General features: G+C 43.6%; 1 protein-coding gene, 1 long non-coding RNA gene, 1 other non-coding gene and 1 pseudogene across 3 annotated transcripts in view; 2 read left to right on the top strand and 2 right to left on the bottom strand.

Moving 5' to 3' along the window:
• TBCE (tubulin folding cofactor E) overlaps positions 1–6,288 on the bottom strand; it is a 93,819-nt gene extending 87,531 nt beyond the window's left edge. The window contains exon 1 of the mRNA XM_058696202.1: positions 6,212–6,288. The gene's annotated coding sequence lies outside the window, so the exon portion shown is untranslated. The remainder of the gene's footprint in view (positions 1–6,211) is intronic.
• LOC131492568 (cell death regulator Aven-like) lies at positions 1,222–2,102 on the bottom strand (annotated as a pseudogene).
• A 2,208-nt stretch (positions 6,289–8,496) lies between the features above and the next one.
• LOC131492356 (uncharacterized) lies at positions 8,497–9,625 on the top strand. The gene is made up of 2 exons (XR_009252027.1): positions 8,497–8,608; positions 9,327–9,625. It is a non-coding gene; the product is annotated as an uncharacterized LOC131492356 (long non-coding RNA).
• Positions 9,626–13,245: 3,620 nt separating this feature from the next.
• Positions 13,246–13,369, top strand: LOC131493758 (small nucleolar RNA SNORA64/SNORA10 family). Its single transcript, XR_009252844.1, has one exon. It is a non-coding gene; the product is annotated as a small nucleolar RNA SNORA64/SNORA10 family (small nucleolar RNA).
• The last annotated feature ends 10,503 nt before the right edge of the window (positions 13,370–23,872 follow it).

Raw genomic sequence — 23,872 nt, 5'->3', positions numbered from 1 at the left:
CACCTAACTGAGATTTTGGAGCTCCAAGTAGTGATCTTAGCTCAGACACTAACAAGCTGTGACTCCTTACGCTTATTAACCTGTTACAAAGAACACAAGGAGTTGAAAGACATGCTCTTAAAAGGAACTTGTAGTCTAACTGGGAGAGATAACCAACAGCAAAAAACTAAGACCTAAAATTAAAAGTGCAAGGACCAAATTCAGTGATGGAAGAGAACCATGTGGGTTAAGAGGGAGGGAAGGCTCCTTGTGGGAACCACGCCCTGATGAAGCTGTCAGGAATGGACAGCAGAGAGTAAGGAAAACAAACTTTCTAGGTAGGGAAATGTAAGAGGGTTTCTTTGATTGGAGGTTCATGTTGAGACTAGATACAGAACTTGGGAATCCTTTAAACATTTAAGGGCAAAAATATCATCTGCTTTTAACTTACTACCCAAAATGTAACAATTTCCAAGTACGTGGCCCAATTTTTTTAATAAGCCCTACCCCCAACAAGGGGCTCAAACTGACCACCCCAAGATCAAGAGTCATATGCTCTACCGACTGAGCCAGCCAGGCACCCTGCTATTTAGCACAATTTTAAACAAACCCACCTGCTGTCTTCCCCCCCCCCCCCCCCCCCCCCGCCCCCACCATAGACCAGCGTTCCTTTTTGGCTAAACGCATGCCTTGTCTGCTCCCATTCTGTCAGCAGCACCTGCTAGGCTGCAAACATCGAAAGGAAGGGGGCTGGAAACAAGAGCCGGAACGTCCGCTGCCCTCAAGGACTCTATTAGATTTAAGCCAGAGAACAAATGCAAGGAGCCTCTTAAATGTATGGTTTCAGAGGTCGCGGGACATAGAGGTAGGCGGTTTATTGGGGCAAGCATGATGGCACACACGGGCTTGAGGCATGCTTGTAAATCAGCTGTTCCGGGGGGCGCCTGGGTGGCTCAGTCGGTTAAGCGGCCGACTTCGGCTCAGGTCACGATCTCTCGGTCCGTGAGTTCGAGCCCCGCGTCGGGCTCTGTGCTGACAGCTCAGAGCCTGGAGCCTGTTTCAGATTCTGTGTCTCTCTCTGTCTGACTCTCCCCTGTTCATGCTCTGTCTCTCCCTGTCTCAAAAATAAATAAAACGGTAAAAGAAATTAAAAAAAAAAAAAAAAATCAGCTGTTCCGGAAGGACAGCCTTGAGCCTGCCCTTGCTGACAAGGCAACCAAAATCTGCTTCAGGGACTTCTTTTCTTTTTTTTTACTTTTTTTTTTTTTTAATGTTAGGAAATCACGGTGCCCAACCAGTCGTTCAGCTCTTCCTCAGTAACAGTGTTTGATGTACCTGGTTGCTCAGACTCCACGTTTTCTTCCATTGCAGGTGGTTCTGCAGGACCTTCTTCTTGGGCCACCTCCCCATCTGTCTCAGATTTTCGGCCCTGAGGTGTCTGGTCTGCTAAGATGTTCTCTCTTTTACAGGCACGTCTAAACTAAACGCCAGATCTACTTCTTCCTCCGAGTGGTGTGCAGCTGACTGCAGTGGGGCAGCGGGTTCCTAAGAACCCTACGAGGATCCAGGCTTGGGCTACCCTTCCCCAGGTGCCTGAGGCAGCCAGCAGCAGATTTCAGCTCAGAGACGGATCCCTTTCCTCCAGGCCCCAAGGGCCCTTTTAAGTGCCTCCCCAGTCCCTTGGTTTCATCATTTCTCTTTGGTTTCACCTGAGGAAGCTCCAAAGGAAGGGTGGCCTGGACCGGTTCAGCAGCAACATGGAGGTGGACTAAGACAGGCAGTTCTCAAAGGGCTCGAGCCAATGGCTCACAGTCCACAGAAAATGAATTGTTTTGGACATAAAGCTTCACCACCCCACTCTTTCTCCTCAACAAACCGTTACTGTGAGAATGAGTCCCCTGCAGAGCTGAGAACACCAGAGTCTGGCTCTGTGGTTCTCCACTATCATTATCGACCTCTTTTTCAATATCTTAATATCCATCCCAGTTGGAAACTATCTTGCTTTTAGATCTCCGCATCACTGTCACCTTCAACAGGCACTTGGGCGCTGGGGCACCGGACTGCTCACCTCCCCAGAGCCCCAAGGAAACAGGCTGCTCTGAGCTCTGAGGTGCCACCAGCATCGGAGGCGGGCGGGGGGGGGGGGGGGGGTGAAGGTGGGGAGGGGAGCACAGGATCCTTCCGATGTCCTTTTTATTTAAAAAAAAATTTTTTTTTTAACGTTTATTTATTTTTGAGACAGAGAGAGACAGAGCATGAACGGGGAGGGTCAGAGAGAGAGGGAGACACAGAATCTGAAACAGGCTCCAGGCTCTGAGCAGTCAGCCCAGAGCCCGACGCGGGGCTCGAACTCACGGACCGTGAGATCGTGACCTGAGCCGAAGTCGGACGCTTAACCGACTGAGCCACCCAGGCGCCCCCCAATGTCCTTTTTAAAGAAGGTTTTTTAGTTGTGGTAAAATACACGTAACATAAAATTTATCACCGTAACCACTGTGTTTTAAGTTTATTTTGAGAGTGAGCCTGCAGGGGAGGGGCACAGAGAACGGGAGAGAGAATCCCACGCGGGCTCCGCACAGTCAGCGCAGAGCCCAAGGGGCTGGAACTCACGAACCGTGAGAACGTGAGCTGAGCCGCTTTCAAGTGTACGGTTCAGAGGCATTAGATATGCTAACACTGTTGTGCAACCAATTACCGAAACTTTTCTATCTAGCAAAACTGAAACTCTATACCCACTGAAGGACTCCCCATATCCCTCTCTCCCTAGCCCCTACCTTCTGTTTCCATGAACTTGCCCCTCTAGGTATCTAAGTGGAATCCAGCACTATTTGTCTTTTGGGACTGCCTTATTTCACTCAGCATGTCTTGCTGTCCTTTTATGCCTCATGTCAAAGCCTGTCTCCAAGTTGTACTCTGTCCTCACGGTAGTTCCTTTGTCTTCACATACTGAACTGTCTCGTGTAATTTTAAGCACGTCCTCCAACAAGTTTTAAGCATTTCCTAAGAGGCTATAGGAGGCACATGTTCTCTCTGAAAGAGGCACATCTCCTCTCTAAAACATCAATGACTGGGGCGCCTGGGTGGCTCAGTCGGTTAAGCGGCCACTTCGGCTCAGGTCATGATCTCGCGGTCCGTGAGTTCAAGCCCCGCGTCGGGCTCTGTGCTGACAGCTCAGAGCCTGGAGCCTGCTTCCGATTCTGTGTCTCCCTCTCTCTGACCCTCCCCCGTTCATACTCTGTCCTCTCTGTCTCAAAAATAAATAAACGTTAAAAAATAAATAAATAAATAAATAAAAATAAAACATCAATGACTTACATCTACACCAAACCCACAATTTTTCTGACAAAACTGTATAAAAGAGAATAAATTAATAACTTTGTGCCCTTTCTGTACACACTTTCAAAAATCAGCAAATCTTCCCAAATCATTCCTCCACAAATTCATCCCAGCCACTCCTAATAACTGGCAACCTATAACGTTTCTCCTTTCTGGTAGACCTTACTTACTTTCTGGGTCATATTCATTTCACACTGAATAATATGTCTACCTTATTATTTTTAACGTACTCTCTATTAGAGACAATGCATTGTTGCATATTTCCCAACAAAAGGGTAAGGTAGGGAAAGTACCATAAACTTTTTAAATAAACTTTGAGGTGCTAAGCATACAACAAATATTCTACTAAAGTATATGATAAACTGACTTTAATCAATCAAAAAGAAAAAAACAAAACCACCAGAAAATGGTAACAACTCTAGTTTTATTGTTGAACATTCACATCTTACAAAAATAATTAAGAATTGAGATGATCCAAGAAGTCTGTTTAAATCCATAACTTAAAGGTAAAAACAATATTGTTCTGCAGGGTTGAGATTCAATTAAGACTGGGATGCCTGGATGGCTCAGTCGGTTAAGCATCTGACTTCAGCTCAGGTCATGATCTCACAGCCTGTAAGTTCAAGCCCCAGTCTGTGAGTTCAAGCCCGGTGTGGGACTCTGTGCTGACAGCTTGGGAGCCTGGAGCCTGCTACGGATTCTGTGTCTCCCTCTCTCTGCCCCTCCCCTGCTCACACTCTCTCAAGATAAACATTAAAAAATTTCAATTAAGATTGAATTAGATTCAATTAAGTATTCATAGTGAAATTCAAAATTAAATTTAAAAGGTTAACCAGGGCACCTGGGTGGCTCAGTCAGTTAAGCATCCGACTTTGGCTCAGGTCATGATCTCAAGGTCTGAGACACAAGCCCCGCATTGGGCTCTGTGCCTACAGCTCAGAGCCTGGGGCCTGCTTTGGATTCTGTGTCTCCCTCTCTCTCTGCCCCTCCCCTGCTCATGCTCTGTCTCTCTCAAAAGTAAATGAACATTAAAAAATAATAAATAAAATAAATAAAAAATAATTCCTAAAAAAAAAAAAAGGTTAACTGGTATAAGAACAGAGTAATATATCTTCCAAAGAAGTAGAAAAGAAAATATGAAGAAAGAAAACAAAACAAAATCCAATCTCAATCCAAATCTCAGTCCAAAAAAGTCAAGAAAGGAAGAGAAAAAAAGCACAGAAAGTACAAAGTATAAAATGGTAGAAAAGGTCCCAATCCATTCCTTCAACTGTTATATTATGGGAAGCCTATTGAAAGCCAGATACTGTTTTAGGCACTAGGAATACAGCAGTAAACAAAACAAAAATATCTGCCCTCATGAAGCTTCTATCCTAGTGGGGGGAACATAGTAAGCCAGATAAATGAATAAACCACATGGCATGTCATGTAATGAATGGGAAGCACAACGACAAGAGGGCAACGGAGATGTAAGGAAGGATATGTCAGAGAAGACCTCACTGACAAGGTAAAATTCCAAAAACGAGAAGGGAGGTAAGGGTCTGAACCATATAGACAGACAGAGGGACTGGAGAGACTTCCAGGCAAAAGAACCCCAAGTGCAAATATCCTGAGGTTGGGATGTGCTTGAGGAGGCTTGAGAAGTAGCAAGAGAGATCAGAGGTAAAACAGGAGGGCATCATACAGGACCCTGGGGGTCACTCTACCAGCTTCGGCTTTTACTCTTGAATGAAATGGGCATTCTTTGGAGGATTTTTTTTTTTTCTTTTTCTGTTTCTTTTTTAAGTAGCCCTCACACCCAGTGGGGAGCCTGAACCCACCACTCTGAAATCAACACCTGAGCTGAGATCAACAGTCGGAGGCTTAACGAATTGAGCCACCCGGGCACCCCAGTAGTCCATGGAGGATTTCTTGAGAGGAGGGCAAAAGTTTGATTTTTTTTTTTTTTTTTTTTTAGGAGGATCACTCTAGATGCTGTAATGAAAAAAGACTGAAAGAAGAAAAGCAGATTAGTTAGGTGGCTATGCAGTAGTCTGGGTGAGAAGGGACTGGGAGTCCGGACAGATTCCGAAGGTGAAGTCCATACAATCTGCTGGCAGATCGTATGTGTGGTGTGTGAAAGAGATGAGTCATGGATGGCTCCAAAAGTTTGGGCCTGAACAAATGTCTCAGTAATGACAATGAGTAAGTACAAAAACCTGCCTGTCAAAAGGCAGAGACTGTTGCCGTGGATTTTTAAAAATCCCCAGCGACAGCTGTTTCTAAAAGCATACAGAAAGGTTAAAACTTAAACGATGCTGAGACAAATATCAAATGACAGCGGCCTTGGCTAGGTTAATGTCAAACAAGTCTGCTCCCTTCATCTTTATCTCCCCCCGTCTCTACCTTAACCGTCTGGCATTTGTGAACCCTGTCTTCCAACGAGACTGTTGTTTCTTTGGGGACAGGGATGTCGCACCCTCATGTGCACCCACCCACAACTCGGAACAGTCCGCAGTTGGTAGTAAACACTATTTCAAAATGTTAAATGTTCTCCACCTACCACACGTTATTCCTCCTCGTCCACAAATGTTAAATGATTCGGAACTTCAGGGCTGTTTCTCTAACCTGACCTACTTCACCTCGTCCAAAGTGACCCGCCAGCAAGGCTTCCCGGTAAAGGGATGGACGGCGCTGCCAGTGCGGCTTCCTGGCCCGCTCGCCTGCCCGGACTCCCTACAGCCGGCGCGCCTGGGTCTGGTCGAGGCGGCAGGGAGCAGGCAACGCCCGACTCCTGACCACCTAAGAAGTTTCTAGGAAAGGACTAAAGGACCGAAGCATTGCAGGGTGACGCACCGGCCACTGGCCGGCCACGAACGCTTGGCTCCCGCAGCCCCTCAGCCCCTCCGAAGCTCACCTGCAGGCAGAGAGCCCGGGGGGTCCGGACACCGACCCTCGCACGCGCCAGGCAGCAGAGGAGCTTCCGGTCCTGGCCGGAAGTGCTTCCTTAGGGAGACAGGAAGTCCCACCTCCGCGGGGTGGGCGGTGGCTGCTGGAGCTTAGGCGTGGCTATAGCGAGCAAGGGGCTTCGGAGTCGGAGGTTTGGCCCACCCACCCAAACCTGGGCAAGCTCCCCGCCCCTCTGCTGCCCCGGTGCTTCCTCTAAACTCAGGACGGAACAACCCAATGAACGTCCATGTTCCAGCCTACTTGTGATTCACTTCCATGTTTATTGAGAGTCTACCAAGTCGGAGGCGTGTGGTCACAGATAAGAAGATAGTGTTGATGCCTCAAAAAACTAAGAGGATAATAATAATAATCAACCAGGTAAAATAGGCAGAATGAAAGTAAGTGCAATCATAGAAAAAGCAAATTCCATAGGTTTGTTAATTTCTAAGCGTCAGATTTCTATGTAATTAGCTCAGTGGTTTGTTATGAGGATCAAATGAGATGACACAAATAAACATTGAGCAATGGGGTCTGGTACATGATTAAAGCACACATAGCTGTGGTGTTGGTATCATTGGTTGAAAATAAGAAGCCTTTATCCACCCCCCCCCCCCCCCGCACAAGGGGAAATTGAATAACAACTAAGGGAGGTAGCATTCATGCTGACTGTTAAAGTTGAGAAGAATTTCAGTACATAGAGAGATACCCATTGTGAATCTGTAAACAACTGCTTTTGTTGATTAATGAAAGGACATGGGATGAAAAACCTTGCTCCCTAAAACAGAACTCTCAGAAGTTTGTTGTTTGAAATCCTATCAGTGAGAATGGAACATCCCTCTCCTGCCCGGCAGAGCTGAGCCATGTGGATCATTTTGGCACTTTTCCAGTCCAGGTATAGAGCTTCAAATAAGGGGTTTTCAGATACAACATTCCACGTTTATTTTAACTTTGTAGTTTTCAAGAGTTCCAGACCTTAGAGTCTGCTTCATAGCCCAGACCAGAGCCTGCTTAATTCTTACCTATACTGCACCCAATCCTATGCTATCACAGTCTCTTCCCCTGCCTCTGCCTTTTTTTTTTTTTTTAAGTTAGACATCCTGCCCCTCTGGTGTCTGTGCGGTCTTACTTGTTTCAGCAACTAAATAAACCTTTGTTAGACTATAGGCTTGCTTTTGAATGAACCTTATCACTATTGTGAACAAGGTTCTTAGACTCATGAAAGTTGGAGGACACTTTTATTTTGTTTTTAAGGTTTATTTATCTTTGAGAGAGAGAGAGACAGAGAAAGAGCATGCAAGCAGGGGAGTGCGGGGGGCGGGGGGCGGGGGGCAGGGGGAGATAGAGGATCTGAAGCAGGCTCTGTGATGTCAGTACAGAGCCCACGGTGGGGCTCAAACTCGAACCGTGAGATCATGACCTAAGCCCGACAGACACTTAACCCAGTCAGCCACCCAAGTGCCCAAAGAACTCCAAAGAATTCTTCTAGTCTCTTCTTCCTTCTGTAAAGTAAAGGAGTTCCTTACTGCTTTGATTGCTCCCTCCGTGATTATCTATCTTTGCCTATCGTTCTTCTTGTGCTACCTACTCTCTCTGTGTCTACATCTACTTTCTTGATTTTTGTTATTGGAAGGCTGACAACTATTTTAATGCAGAAATCATTTGGAGTTATGGGGTAACTTGATAGAAGATCAAGGTCAGGTAAACCCACTAAATACCAGGAGACATATTTGATTTCATTAGTGTCTAAGTAGACAGCATGAAAGTTGAGTCTACACCCAGATATTTGGTCAAACACTCGTCTAGACATTGCTGTGAAGGAGTGTTTTAGATGAGATAAACCGTTGAATCAGTATACTTTGGGCAAACCAGATTGCCTTCCATAATGTGGGTGGGCCTCATCCCATCACTTGAAGGCCTTTAGAGAAAAAAGTCTGACCGCCTCAGAGGAAGAGAGAATTCTGCCTCCCTGGAAGCACATGGCCATGAAACAGGGAGAAAGTATCAAGGTTCTTACCACAAGAAAAAAGCAAGGAAATGATTTCTGGGTAGGTAAACAACATCAGGCATAGATTCAATTCGATATCTTCTCAAATCTCTCCAATGATACTATTTAAGGTTATGGTTTGTCTTATTTTAAGGTTTTCTGTGTTCCCTTGATTATTCCTGTCCTGTTTAAGTTAAATTTTTCTATATTTTCTTGTTTTCTTGTTGCTTCTTTTTTAACCTCGGTTTTCTCTGTTAATACAGCAGGTACTCCATAAATGTGGCAGTTTCCAGCTGTTCATTTATATTACAGAACGAGGCAGTAGAAACGCTAAATGGGAGCAAGTGGGAGCTCAGCTCCTGTGATCAGGGCTGCCTGATGGTAAGTCTCATTGTCACGTGAATGGGAAGGGAACAGCCATCAAACTTCCAGAAGGCTCTCAAATGCCCAGTAGAAGAGTGTGGCTCTTTGACACCAGCATGTCTGCTAGTTGCCCAAATTCATCCCGGAAACTGACTTCTAGTTCTCTAGAGAAGATGTCTTCCTCTTTTGCTTGAGGACATATACCTGGCAGTAACAGAAACCCATGGGGGAGGGGAAGGAAAAAAAAAAAAAAAAAGAAGTTAGAGTGGGAGAGAGCCAAAGCATAAGAGACTGTAAAAAACTGAGAACAAACTGAGGGTTGATGGGGGGTGGGAGGGAGGGCAGGGTGGGGGATGGGTATTGAGGAGGGCACCTTTTGGGATGAGCACTGGGTGTTGTAGGGAAACCAATTTGACAGTAAATTTCATATATTAAAAAATAAAAAAATAAATAAAAAAAAAAAAAGGACATATACCTGGCAATGATGATTTAGTTTCCCTACTGGGCACAAGAAGGAGGTAGTGGCGGCGGGGGGGGGGGGGGGGGGGTGGGGGGGGGGGGGTTGTTCATCCTTTTGTTTACAGACCATCAATTAATTTCTGTTTTCATCCATATTTATCCCTTCAAACCCCTGTGTTGACAAGTATAGCACTGTTCCAGTTAGTTTCCTATTGCTGCTCTAACAGATTATCACAATCTTAGTGGCTTAAAACCACATATATTTATTATCTTACAGGTCTGAAGAAGTACAACACTTCTCACTGGGCTAAAAACAAGGTGTCAGCAGGGCTGTGTTGCTATCTGGAGGCTCCAGGCAAGAATCTGTTTCCTTGCCTTTTCTGGTTCTAGGGCCACCTGTATTCCATGGCTCATGGTCCCCTTCCTCCATCTACACAGTCAGAATGGTGGGTTGAGTCCATTCCACATCACTCTGACTTTGTTTGTAGTCTCACATTTTCTTTGACTCTCCCCTTCTGCCTCCTTCTTCCACTTAGAAAAATTCTTGAAATTACATTGGTCCACCTGGACAATTCAGGATAATCTCCCTATTTTAGGGTCATCTGATTAGCAACTTAATTTCGTCTGCAGCCTTTGTGCCCTTTGCCGTATATCTACCATATTTACAGTTCTGGGGATGAGGACATGGACATCTTTGGTGGGGGCATTCTGCATATGGCTTTACTGAACCTGTTGGATCCTGTGTCAGCCACAACCACTTCTCTGCATATATTTAGCTGTGGCTTTATCTGCACGGCTTTCATCAGTCAGTAATCTGCTGTCTGTATTCTGGAATCTCTCATCCACTAACAGAGCCCCTTCCTTTAAAAAAAAAAAATTTGGGGGGCGCCTGGGTGGCGCAGTCGGTTAAGCGTCCGACTTCAGCCAGGTCACGATCTCGCGGTCCGTGAGTTCGAGCCCCCGCGTCAGGCTCTGGGCTGATGGCTCGGAGCCTGGAGCCTGTTTCCCATTCTGTGTCTCCCTCTCTCTCTGCCCCTCCCCCGTTCATGCTCTGTCTCTCTCTGTCCCAAAAATAAATAAAAAAACGTTTAAAAATTTTTTTTTAATGTTTATTTTTGAGAAAGAGAGAGGGGGAGAGAGAGAGAGAGAGAGAGAGAGAGAGAGAGAGAGAGAGAGAAAGTGCAAGCGGGGGAGGGGCAGAGAGAGAAGGAGACATAGAATCCAAAGCAGGCTCCAGGCTCTGAGCTGTCAGCACAGAGCCCGACGTAGGGCTCAAACTCACAAGCAGCCGTGAGATCATGACCTGAGCCAAAGTTGACTGAGGCACCTAACAGAGCCCTTCCATTCTCAATGTTATTTTGATATTTTTAGCCTTTTTATTTCTTTTACTTTCCTTGTAGTATTCTCCCAAACTGAAAAAAGAATGAACGCTAGCAGAAAAATTCATCTCAGGCAGACTTGGGACCACTTTCCCAGCTTTTAGATTTAAGAAGCGCCTGAGGGCGTCTCATCTCCAAGCTTCGTAGACACTGTTGACAGCTTTATTGTTAAAGCTGACAAAGATCCTTCAAAGTCTGACATGTTTCTGCTTCCTTGCCATGGGAATGTTGCTATGAACATTTGTGTATGAGGTTTTGCATGGATATTTTTTTTTTGCATTTCCCTTGGGTAGTGGATTGAATGTGTCCTCAAAAATTCATGCGGAAGGGAGTGGGGATGTTACTGTCTGGTCCATCCTCTCTAGAGTCTTGCTCATCCCCAGGAATGTTACCACAATCATGGGAACTTCTGGTTTTCGCTCCCTGCCCCGAATCTCTCCTCTCTTCTTTTCTCTTTGCCCTGAAAGTCACTGCTCCTTTTTTTCCGTACCCTTCTTCCCGGACACCTAGACTGACCTCATCAACAGGCTCAGGTTTCAGGAAAATTAATTCAGAAAAGGAAGTATCTTGCAAGAAATTTCTTTTAGTCTTAGAATCATAATACTTCCCAGAGGTGAAAAAGCGCAAAATGGCATGGGTACCTTTTTGGAAGTAAGGATGGAAAAAATAGAGGTGGAAGAACACAAGTATCTCACAAAAAGTATTTTGTTAATATCTGTATCTGTAAATATCTATATCTACGTCTATATGTCCTTATAGTATATAGTTTTGCTCCACTCAATCACAGAATGTGATTTAATCAACTTTTTTCTATTATAAATGCTGCTGCAATAAATATACTTTTATAGGGGCGCCTAGGTGGCTCAGTTGGTTAAGCGACCAACGTTGGCTCAGGTCATGATATCACAGTTCATGGGTTCAAGCCGTGCATCGGGCTCTGTGGTGACAGCTTGGAGCCTGGAGCCTGCTTTGGATTGTGTGCCTCCCTTCTCTCTCTGCCCCTCCCCTGCTTGTACTCCATCTCTCTCTCTCAAAACTAAAGAAAAACATTAAAAAAAAAAAAAAAAATATTATATATATATATATATATATATATACTTTTTGTATACATTTTGTACATCTGAGGGAGTATATCTTAAGTATATAGTCCCTTCTCAAAATGTAAAACAAGGTCACCATATGAGTTAGCAAATGCCACTTCTAGGATTTACCTGTCACTGTTGGCTGAGCTGCTATAACAAAATACCACAAACTGAGTGGCTTAAACAACAGAAGTTTATTTTCTCACAGTTCTGAAGGCTCAAGTCCAGGTTAAGGTGCCAGCCAGTTTGATTCCTGGTGAGAACCTCTTTCCTGGCTTGCAGATGGCTGTCTTCTCACTGTGTCCTCACATGACATAAAGAGAGAAAATAGTTCTCTCTGTCTCTTCTTATAAGGACACTAATCCTGTTGGAAGGTCCCCACCCTTATGACCTCATTCAACTTAGTTACTTCCATAAAGACCCTATCTCCAAATACAAAATAATGGAGGTTGAGGCTTCAAAATATGAGTTTTGGGGGAACATTATCCAAAAGAAATGAAAAAATACACCCACACAAAAACTTATATGCAAATGTTCCTAGCAACATTACTCATAAGAGCCAAAAAGTAGGAACTACACAAATGCCCATCAATTGACAAGCGGATAAACAACATGTGGTATATCTATATGATAGACTGTTATTCAGACTTAAAAAGAAATGAAATTGTGATACAACACGGATGAACCTTGAAAACACCATGTTAAGTGAACAAAGCCAGTCACGAGAACTATGTAATATATTGTATGATTCCACTTATATGAAATGTCCAGGATAGGTGAATCTACAGACAGAAGACAGATTTGTGGCTGGCCAGGGTGGGGTCTGGGAAGTGAAGTGGACGGAAAATGAAGAGTGAATCGTAACACGGATGGGGTTTCTTTTAGGGAAGCAAAAATGTCCTAAAATTAGATTGTGGTGATGGTTACGTAACTCCAGGAATATAATAAGACCCACTGAATTGTATGGTGTGTGAATCAAAAAAGCAGTTTCAAAAGATACATATATTCCTAAAAGTGGAGTGTCCAGGGATCAGTGCAGAACCCACTATGCCTAGGTGAGCTCATTCAGTCCCATGGCTCTATACATCATCTGCATGTCAGTGACACAATTCCAACTTCCTGCCTTGCTTGATCTCTCCTGTGAACTCTCTCTTGCCTTGTGCATGCAAATGCCTTCTTGACATCTCTTCTTGGATAGCGCATAGGCATCTCTAATTTCCCCCCCAAAATGCTGTTCCTCCTCTGTCTTCCTAAATCCAAGTTATGGTACCGCTATCTACTCAGTTTCTTTAAAAATCCAGTGATCATCCTTGATTCCTCTTTTCATTAACTCTACATGCTATCCACCAGTAATTCCTGTTAATTCCACTTAAACTAACCCCAGCTTGACCTCTTCGCACTGTGTGCCCTGCTCCCACCCTTGTTTTAGCTACCATTGTCTCTCATGGGATACTCTGACGCTGTTCTCAGGGGTCTCCTTATGTCCTCTCATAGCCATCTATGAATTCATCATCTATTCAGATGCCAGAATGGTCTTCTATAAATGTAAATTAAATATAGTTCCTCTCTTTCTTGAAATCCTCTATTGGCTGCCCAGTTGCATTTAGATGAAAAGCTAACATCCTGAGGCACCTGGCTGCCTCAGTCGGTAAGAGCATGCGTGCGACTCTTGATCCCGGGGTTGAAAGTTCAAGCCCCATGTTGGGTGTAGAGATCACTTAAAAATAAAATCTTACCTCTCTCAACTCCACTTAATCATACTCAGTGTGTGGTTGGTGTATTTTCAGAGAGAGAGACAGGCCCTCCTAATGCACTTCAGACCAGCCCGAGTGGCCTCTGTTCCTAGGATTACAACAGCTTCTATATGCATCAGGAGCGTTGTGTCAGATGAATCCACCACCGCCCTCCTGCTGTTTTCCCTTTTCCAGCCAAGGCCTCTTTTGATGCCATGTCCAAGACCTACAGCTATCTCACCCCTGGCCTCTGGAAAGAGACTGTGGTCTTCAAGTCTCCCTATCAGGAATTCAATGACCATCTTGTAAAGACCCATACCAGAGTCTCTGTGTGGAGGACCCAGGCTCCAGCTATGGCCACCACATAGTTCTATACTAGACAAATGCAGTGAGGGGCCCCTGGGTTGCTCAGTTGGTAGGCATCCGACTTTGGCTCAGGTCACGATCTCACAGTTTGTGGGTTTGAGCCCCGCATCAGGCTCTGTGCTGACAGCTCAGAGCCTGGAGCCTGCTTCGGATTCTGTGTCTCCCTCTCTGTCTGGCCCACCCCTGCTTGTACTCGTACATGCTCTCTCTCTCAAAAATAAACATTAAAAAAAATAAAGTGAATTAAAGTTCGTTAAAAAAATAATAAAATAAAATCTTAAAGAAAAAAGCTAAAACCCTTACTCTGGTTTACAAAGTCCTTCGTGATCTGGCTCCTACGTTGTCTTGTACATACTGGCAAAGGTCTTTCTCACCTTAAGACCTTTGTACTCCTTTTGCTTCGATTGCTCTGCACCAGGATTATAGTATGGCTAATTTCTTGTCATTCAGAACTCAGCTTAAATGCTACTTCCTCAGAGAGGTCTTCCCCAAACACCTAATGTAAGTAGCCAGCTTTTAAAAAGTATTTTATTGCTAATATTTCTTGTTTATTGGTGCTTTCATGACTTGTAAGATTTTTAATATTTGAATAGATAATACATTCACATGCTTCAAAAGTCAAGAGTCATACATGGGTGTACAGTGAAAAATCTCTCTTGTTACTCCTATTTCCCAGTTTCTGTCCTCACTTCCACTCTTGGGATAATTTAGTCAATATTTTTCTTTTATGCCACGCTTTTTCACACAATGGCAATTTCTTGTACAATCTCTTAATCTACGTGGTGTCTTGTTTTTCTCTTTCTATAGCTTGAATATCAGCTTACCTTAAGAACAAAGGGAGGGGTGCCTGAGTGGCTCCGTCGGTTAAGCATGGGACTCTTGGTCACCATCAGGTCACCATCAGGTCACCATCTCACAGTTCGTGAGTTTGAGCCCCACGTGGGGCTCTGCATTGATGGCACAGAGCCTGCGTGGGATTCTGCCTGTCTCGCTGCCTCTCCCTTGCTCACTCTTTCTCAAAAATAAATAAATAAACATAAAAAAAAAAAAAAAGAACAAAGGGAATTGCTTGAAGGAAGCACTAGGTTGAGGTTTAGGTTCTGGACAAATAACCAAGATAGAAGAACCAGAAAAGAACTGTAATGGCAAGTACTGTTTAGTCATTTGGTCAGAGTCTGCTGCCAGATGAGTGTATTCCAACAGTTTTTTCCACTCAAGAATCCCCCTGGAGACAGAATCCAACTGGCCAGGAGTAGGTCGTGCATTACCCTTTGGCCGTAGCAGGACAGTAAGAGGAAGGACATAGCAGCCCCCTGGGACCCTTTGGCTTCTGTACTGGAAGGCAGGACGCTTTGGCTATATCCAACTGTGGAGCAGTAGTTTGCCAAAAGGAAACAAACATGATGAGGAAGAATTAGGGTGGGAGAGGGTTGCCGTGGCCATGTGCAACTGCTACAGTTTTATCCCTGTGTCTAACTCCCTCCTCGGAGGCACTGCTGGCAGGACCTCCACTGGCTTTGCCCAGCACTCGGAGACCAACAAACAGGTGCTTGTCAGCTATAACCATCAAAGCACAGACAGTGGCCAGTGGCTTCACGTTACCTGTAGAAAATACGATCAAGGAAGGAGGTGGCTTTCCCAGAAAAGTTCTGGCAGAGTGCCAGAAGTGAGGACTTGTAAGTTATGTACAATATACATTTAAATAAATGGATTGAGGGGTACCCAGGTGGCTCAGTCGGTTGGGCTCCTGACTCTTGATCTCAGCTCAGGTTTTTTGTTTTTTTATGTTTGTTTTTTTAAATTTATTTTTGAGAGAGACAGCGTGAGTGGGATAGGGGTAGAGAGAGAGGGGAACAGGATCTGTGCTGACAGCGGTGAGCCTGATGTGGGGCTTGAACTCATGAACCCTGAGATCATGACCTGAGCTGAAGTTGGATGCTCAACCAACTGAGCCACCCAGACACCGCTCAGCTCAGGTCTTGATCTCAGGGTAATGAGTTCAAGCCCTATGTTGGGCTCCCTGCTGGGGCTTGACACCTACTTAAAAATAAATCAATGGGACGCCTGGGTGGCTCAGTCAGTTAAGCCTCCAACGTTGGCTCAGGTCATGATCTCGCAATTCATGAGTTCGAGCCCTGCATGGTGTTCTCTGCTGTCAGTGCAGAGCCCCCTTTGGATCCTCTGTTACCACCCCCCCCCCCGCCCCCCTCTGCCCCCTTCCCCACTCACTAGTGTGTGTGCTCTCTCTCAAAAAAACAAAACAAAAAACCCCAAAATAAATAAATGATTGAATTCCAAAAACAACAATAAAGGCCTCCCCTATAGCTAGTTTATGCTTTGTTTTACATATGTAACAGTATAACAAAAGTAACCTAGGTCAACAGTAGAGGCCCAGGATAATTGTTTTTCTTTTATTTAGTTTTTTGTTTGTTTTTCATTGGTTTGCCTTTTGTTTTTGTTTTTCTTTTAAAGGAGATGGTACATTATTCAAGTTGGAGAATCACTGTCATAAATTCCTACTAAAGAAATGTTTTCCAGTTGGCTTACAATGCATTCAGCCCCTTACTATCAGTGAGCAACAGGTAGGTTAAGAACAACAAAGAGCCCCTTTATTGAGTTAGTCCTATGCCTTTTAATGGCTACTTATTACCTCAGTTACCCAAAGACCACATTTAAGCTTTACTTTGTAAGGTCTCTACTAAATACTTAGCCCATTCTCTTACTCGTTTTCTATCTGGGTGGAGGGAGTAGTTTATTTCTTCATGTTATATCATTACTATTATTATTTATCAGAAAGCCATTTTGGCTTGCAAAGTTTTTGGCAGGGGAATACAACTTTAAGTTGGAATTTGGACATAGAACAAATTTAATGGGTGGCAGAGGAACATTTCAGTTATAAGCATATGAGTACAGGCTTCAGAGTGGGAATGTGGGAGCGCCTGGGTGGCTCAGTCCGTTAAGTGTGATTCTTGACTTGGCTCAGGTCATGATCTCACAGTTTGTGAGTTCTAGCCCCACATTGATCTCTCTGCTGTCAGTGTGGGGCTTGCCTCAGATCCTCGGCCTCCCTCTCTCTCTGCCCCTCTCCCGCTTGTGTGCTCTCTCTCAAAAATAAATAAACACGAAAAAAATTATAAAGTGGAAATGTGTATAATGTTTGTAGGTGGGGGAGGATGAAATTGACGGGCTCAGGTTAAGTAAAAGCATAGTGGGAGATAAGTCCAGAAGCTGATTATAGAGAGCTTGGACTGTGAGGCTGAAATGTTTGACCTATATGGATATGAGTTTTGGGGCACCTGGGTGGCTCATTTGGTTAAGCGTCCAACTCTTGGATTTGGTTCAGGTCATGATCCCAGGGTTGAGGGACCAAGCCCCCCACCTTGGGCTCCACACTGAGCGTGGACCCCACTTAATATTCTCTCTCTCTCTGCCCTTTCCTCCCCTCCCCTGCTGGTGCACACACTCTCTTTCTCTCTCAAATAAAAAAAAAAAAAAAAGGATATTATTTTTGAACAGAGACATAAAATGAAAGCAAATGATTAAGATTAATTTGGCAGTTGTGTGCAGCATGAGCTATAAGAGAGGGATTCCAAGAACACAAGTTAGGTGACATGAATTGTGCATATATATATTCCAAGCCAGGAAGAAATTATTGGTTTGATTTTTCATTTGTTGTAGCAGTCACGTAGCTCATTGTTACCCCTGTTGGAGCCATGATATAACACAGTAAATGGCAATAAATTCTTTCAACAACTTCCTCATTAAATTCATAGGCATATGTGACTTGTGGTCTCAATGAATTGAGAATTTCTTTTCTAAATTTTTTTTAATGTTTTATTCATTTTTGAGAGACAAAGAGAGATAGAGTGCAAGTGGGGGAGGGGCAGAAAGAGAGGGAGCCACAGAATCTGAAGCAGGCTTCAGGCTCTGAGCTGTCAGCACAGAGCCTGACATGGGGCTTGAACCCATGAACCGCGAGATCATGACCTGAGCTGAGATCATGACTTGAGCCGAAGTCAGACGCTTAACTGACCAAGCCACCCAGGCGCCCCTTTTTTTTTTTAATTTTTTTTTTTAACGTTTTTATTTATTTTTGAGATAGAGAGAGACAGAGCGTGAACAGGGGAGGGGCAGAGAGAGAGGGAGACACAGAATCTGAAACAGGCTCCAGGCTCTGAGCAGTCAGCACAGAGCCCGACGCGGGGCTCGAACTCACGGACCGTGAGATCATGACCTGAGCCGAAGTCGGACGTATTAGTGACATTCTTTATGGTGCTGAATCCTCTCGGTTTCCTCTGAACTATTGACAATTATATTCCATTTTTTTTCTAAGCCTTCTAAAACTGTCTAAATTGTATATATTTTATATCTTTAGTACTAAGTCATCTAGCAAATGCTATTCTTTAATTTTTGTTCATCTTCAATCCAGAACTTTACAAACTTCAATTGGCCAAGCTTAGGATTCAATAAATTTAAAAAACTTAAAATAAATTACACATTCAATTATTTTATTTTTTTAACTTTTTTTTTTTTTTTTTTAATATTTATCTTTGAGAGAGAGACAGAACATGAGCAGGGGAGGGGCAGTGAGAGATCGAGACACAGAATCTGAAGCAGGCTCCAGGGTCTGAGCTGTCAGCACAGAGCCTGATGAGGGGCTTGAACTCATGAACCGTGAGATGGTGATCTGAGCCAAAGTCGGACACTTAACCAACTGAGCCACCCAGGTCCCCCTACACATTCAATTCTATTATCAAAGCACAAATACATTTTCATAAAACTTATTGGAAAATCTATGAGTTTATCTCTTGGAATTACTACTTTGTTTCAAAGAACATATGATTATTTCTTTAAATGACCTGCTTTATTTTCAGTTTCCTTTACCTAGTCTTATATGTTCAATTCTCTATGGTTGCCTTAATCTGTCAGGTTTTTAAAAAAATTTTAATTAAAAAAAATTAATGGGTGCCTGCTCCTCCCCTGTTTGTACTCTGTCTCTCTCAAAAATACATAAACATTAAAACAATTTTTTTTTAGGGGCACCTGAGTGGCTCAGTCAGTTGGGCATTTTACTTTGGCTCAGGTCATGATCTCATGACTCATGGGTTCAAGCTCCACATTGGGCTCCATGCTAGCAGCACAGAGCCTGCTTTAGATCATCTGTCCCCCCCCCCCCCCCCGGACCCTCCCTGCTTGTTCTCTCTCTCAATAAAGAAGTAAACTTAAAAAAAATGAATTTTTAATGTTTATTTTTGAAAGAGCAAGACAGAGAGAGTCAGAGAGAGAGGGAGACACAGAATCCGAAGTAGGCTTCAGGCTCCATGCTGTCAGCACAGAGCCTGCTGCGTGGCTCGGACCCACAAATTGGCAAGATCATAACTTGAGCTGAAGTCAGATGCTTAACCGACTAATCCACCCAAGCACCCCTAATTTTTAATAAAAAAAAATCTCTATGTCCAACATGGGGCTTGGACTCCTAACCCCAAGATCAAGAGTCACATGTTCTACAAACTGAGCCAGCCAGGCACCCAAAATCTGTCAGCTTTAATAAATCATTTCTTTCTTATACAGTGTTGACATCAGAGTATCATTTATTACAACTAAATCTCTTTAAAGTTTTTACTTTTCAAGTGTGTAACTATTCGCATTTTATAACTTCTAGGGGTCAGTGGGTTAAGCGTCTGACTTTGGCTTGGGTCATGATCTCATAGTTTGTAGGTTCGAGCCCCACATCAGGCTCTGTGATGACCATGCAGAGCCTGCTTGGGATTCTCTCTCTCTCTCCCACACCCCCACTTGCTCACTTGTATCCCCCCCCCCCCCCCCCCCGCCTCAAAATAAATACCTAAACTTTAAATGCAATTTCTGGTAAGTGACCTTACAAGTTTCGGAAAGATTTACAAATTACTTTTGCAGCTCATCATTAGTACTACCTCGCCCACTGAGGTCCAGATATCTGCCACTATTCATTAAACCAATTCTCAGATAATCAGATGTGTTTTTCTTTCTCTATATACAGTAACAAGTGTAATTCAAGGATAATCAATTGGTCATTCTCCTAACGCATAGTGTTTTATAAAGAATGCACATAATACAGCAGCTAGTGCTACAGATGTTTCCCAGACATCTCTAGGAAAAGATGCTCATTGATCAATGGTCACAAAACATTCTACAGAATTAACTTGAACTAATGGGTTAACATAGAAATTTTGCTAATATTATTGCTTATTGTGCTGTTAATATTTTTTTACCAGCCAGTACACAGTAAAAACATGCCATTACCACTTGTTAAGGTCCGGTATATTCAACCACATTAAATGTGAGGTTGCATTACTGTAAGGTTAATGGAATAACCAGAGAAAGTCTGCAGTTAGCCAACTGGAGATGGTGGGGGTTTAAGGAGCCAAATGCCAATTGGGTTATATCTGAATTCACATTATTGTGGGGTCCATTGTGATGAGTCCTTTTGTGTATTCTTACCACCAAATATCAGCCCTATATGTATGGCAATAAAGCCTGTTCTAATGACAGGGAGAATGCAAAGTACGGGTCAGATAAGAGACCTCTTAAAGGACAAATCTGTAGGACTTGGGAGGACTGGAGAGACAGAGGAGACGTGGGCAAATCAATCCAAAACGCACTCCTGGATCACTTGAAGAATAAAGATTGTGACAGAAAAGGCAGGGAGAGAAGTGGTTCCATTCCATTGTTTGAATTGGTAGAGGGATAGTAAGGGATGTATAAGTTGGTTTTAATGACATTATTTCAAGGTGACAACACAAAACTCAAGTGAATAGGCAGTTACAGGACCTGAATTTGAGGTCAGGCTTTGGATGAAATGGTAATCATGGACAAAACAGTGAGCAGTCTAAGAATCCTCTCAGAAGTGAACAAAACATTGAGTAAGAGTCATTAGAGAAAGAATTCGAGGTAGAACCGCATTAACATAAATGCTAACATTTGAGGCTTATGATATCTTTTCAAATGAATACTTTTTTTTTTTAAAGTTTATTTATTTTGAGGTGGGGAGGAGCAGAGAGAGAGAGAGGGGGAGAGAGAGAGAAAGAGAGAGTGAGAGAGAGAGAGAGAGAGAGAGAGAGAGAGAGAGAGAGGGAGGGAATCCCAAGCAGGCTCCATATCAGTGCAGTCTGATGCTGGGCTCGAACTCAGGAACTGTGAGATCATGACCTGGGCTGAAGTCAAGAGTCAGATGCTTCACTGAGTCACCTAGGCTCCCCACTCACATGTTTATTTTAATGGAACCCTTGAGAGGTGGGGGGTTAGTTTCAAGTATATTTATTCATTCATAAATATTTATTAAGTGCAGGGCACCTGAGTGGCTCAGTTAAGTGTCCGACTCTTGATTTTGGCTCAGGTCATGATCTCACAGTTCATAAGTTTGAGCCCCACACTGGGCGCTGGCAGTGCAGAGTCTGCTTGGAATTCTCCCTCCCTCTCTCTCTGCCCTTCCCCTAGTCGCTCACACTTTCAATCAAAATAAATAAACATTTAAAAAATATCAAGTGTTTCTGGGAATACAGGGGTGAATATGTCACAGTCCTTGCCCTTAATGAGTTTCCAATCCAATGGGAGAGGCAGATAAGTAAACAATTAACCCCCCCCCCCCCCCCCCGTGCCACCCATTACAGCAGTAACAATCTGTTTAATAGTTGGCTATTTACTTGCTAGCCTCCATCACAGAAAAATCACAGGGTTATGGAATGGTGTCTTTATCACTCTTACATCTCCAAAACCTAGCAAAGGATCTAGCACATAAGCATTCAGGAAATATTTCTGAATGAATTAAATGAAAATAGACGATGTCAGCAACAATGAGCACTATGTTATGGCAGAGTAAACTGTTAGGAAATATGGTTATGGTGGGTTGGAGATAAAATTTTGGGAAGTCTTACGTATTACACCAAGGAATTTATAGGTGATGGTACTAAGGATTCAAAGATGGTGACGACCATCACATTTATGCTTTAGAAAGACAACTCTGGTTGGAGTGTATATTATTACAATACACGAGTGGTTTCCAAACCTTTAAACACATATAAATGTGCATATAGAATGAGAGGCCAGTGGGGTGCCTGGGTGGCTCAGTCGGTTAGGCGACCGACTTCAGCTCAGGTCATGATCTCGTAGTTCCTGTGTTTGAGCCCTGCGTTAGACTCTGTGCTGACAGCTCAGAGCCTGGACCCTGTTTCAGATTCTGTTTCTCCCTCACTCCCTGCCCCTCCCCCACTCATGCTCTCTCTCTCTCTCTCTCTCTCTCTCTCTCCCTCAAAAATAAACATTAAAAAAAAAGTAAAAAAGAAAAAAAAAAAAGAAAGAATGAGAGGCCAGCTGCCCAGAACAATGTACTTTGACCTGTACTCAAGGGTCTGGCTCTGCTCAGCAAGTGCTTGAAGAAAAAAACAAATCATCTTGTACCTGATAGGTACTTCATATATGTACATTTCCTTCCCCTTTTCCTTCTTCTCAATACACAGATTAAGAGAGAGCCAATGGGTGGGGCACCTGGGTGGCTCAGTCGGTTGGGCATCCAACTTTGGCTCAGGGCATGATCTCGAGGTTCATGAGTGCAAGTCCCTGCACTGGGCTCAGTGGGACTCTGCTTGGAATTCTCTCCCTCCCTGTCTCTCTGCCCCTTCCCCCCCTTGCTCTCTCTCTCAAAATACGTGAATAAACATTAAAAAAAAAAAAAAGCTAATGGATAAACCTTGAGGCTGAATCTTAAGGCAGAGGATTGAATAAGGCCCTTAAGAGGCAGAAAGGGAGGGAATCAAGAACAGGACAGCTTGCTTGGCCTATGTCATGAGTACAAACAACTTTTCTTGAGATGAAAGGAAGACAACTTGAGACAGACTTAAGAAGTAGAGAGGAGGAAAGTTAGGAGAACTTACATTAACTGGGAAAAGAGTGGAGAAGAAGCAGGGGACATTAGATTGACCAATGTGAAATCTCCATCAGGAATAGAGAAAAATAAATGAATAAAAGAGCTTATGGAGGCTGTAACATGTTAATTTGCAATGGCTACAAGGGCAGTTCTGAAAACACTCCCCAGCAGTGCTCAGCAATATGGGGGGAGCAAAGTGTGCAGGTGTTGGATGCTTCTAGAATTGGGAACTGGCAGGATGAGAAGGGCCAAAGGAAAGGAGGACCCTGATCTGAGAAATTCTTGAAAGGCTGCCTAAAGTAAATAAATACAGGGCATGGGTCAGGAAGGGAAGGAAGTCAAATTAGAAGTTGACACAGTGGGGGTGCCTGGGTGGCTCAGTCAGTTAAGCATCTGACTTTGCCTCAGGTTACCATCTTACAGTTCGTGAGCTCGAACCCTGTTCAAACTCTGCACTGATCAGCGAGGAGCCTGCTTCGAACTCTGTCTTCCTTTCTCTCTCTGCCCCTCCCGCTCATGCTTGCTTACTCTCTCAGAAATAAACATTTAAAAAAAGGTAAAATAGGGGCGCCTGGGTGGCTCAGTCGGTTAAGCATCTGACTTTGGCTTAGGCCATGCTCACGGTTCCTGAGTTTGAGCCCTGTGTTGGGCTCTGTGCTGACAGGTCAGAGCCTGGAGCCTACTTACAATTCTGTGTCTCCCTCTCTCTCTCAAAAATAAACATTATAAAAAAATAAAATAATTTGGAATCTTCCATTTTAATTGATATAAGGAAACCTCAAAATCATGGGTATTTATGCTACATTATGGAAACCTGAACTGTTTATGAATTCATTACATAAAAGAAAATTTTAATGATTATTCAAAAAGATCTAATGCTAACTATATAGACAAAATAGGGGCACCTGGGTGGCTCAATCAGTTAAGCATTGGACTTTGGCTCAGGTCATGATGTCCCAGTTTGTGAGTTCCGAGCCCCGCGTCGGGCTCTGTGCTGACAGCTCAAAGCCTGGAGCCTGCTTCAGATTCTGTGTCTCGCTCTCTCTCTGTTCCTCCCCGCAACTCATGCTCTGTCTCTATCTCTCAAAGATAAATAAACATTAAAAAACAAAAAAGAAGTATTGTTAAAAAAAAACTATATAGACAAAATATTTACCTTTAAGATGAAGACTGCCTAAGTAGATTATTCCTTACTTAATCAAATTACTTTTGGCCTGGTGCTGTTCATGATTCTTTTGTCATTTGTATCTGGCCTTTGTCAATGACAGAAATGCTTGACATGAAATTGGGACCTTACAAAAAGAAATCATTTTATCTATTAAGTAACCAAAAATCTATTCTTTTCACTTGAACTATAATCA

The sequence above is a fragment of the Neofelis nebulosa genome, chromosome 13 (assembly GCF_028018385.1).
Source record: "Neofelis nebulosa isolate mNeoNeb1 chromosome 13, mNeoNeb1.pri, whole genome shotgun sequence".
NCBI lineage: Eukaryota > Metazoa > Chordata > Mammalia > Carnivora > Felidae > Neofelis > Neofelis nebulosa.
The sequence above is the reverse complement of the archived record's forward strand: the minus strand, read 5'-3'. Positions and strand labels throughout refer to the sequence as shown.